The 229-nt window shown below is 58.1% G+C and overlaps 1 protein-coding gene across 1 annotated transcript in view; it reads right to left on the bottom strand.

Moving 5' to 3' along the window:
* The window catches only part of PHACADRAFT_265445 (uncharacterized protein), a 1824-nt gene extending 1595 nt beyond the window's left edge, over positions 1–229 (bottom strand). Inside the window, exon 1 of the mRNA XM_007401762.1 lies at positions 211–229. The gene's annotated coding sequence lies outside the window, so the exon portion shown is untranslated. The remainder of the gene's footprint in view (positions 1–210) is intronic.

The raw sequence follows: 229 nt of genomic DNA, 5'->3' as shown, positions 1-229 counted from the left end.
CGTGCCGAGTCATCGCCTGTCGGAGCGGCGCGCCATTCCCGAAGCCTGACGCCACTACTTCGTTTTCCATCGCATTCGCAGGTTCTTCCCCAATAGAGACCCTTTCGTTAACGTTTACCTTCACTTTCCGTACACATAGACCTCCGGCCGAGAGCACGGCAGCGGAGCAGCGCTCGCATGTATATTAAAGGCGACCTCCCGCCGTCGAATGGAGCAAGCTCCCCTTTCC

Source organism: Phanerochaete carnosa, assembly GCF_000300595.1.
Source record: "Phanerochaete carnosa HHB-10118-sp unplaced genomic scaffold PHACAscaffold_13, whole genome shotgun sequence".
Classification (NCBI taxonomy): Eukaryota; Fungi; Basidiomycota; class Agaricomycetes; order Polyporales; family Phanerochaetaceae; genus Phanerochaete; species Phanerochaete carnosa.
Note: the sequence above shows the minus strand (reverse complement) of the source record. Positions and strands in the feature narration are given on the sequence as shown.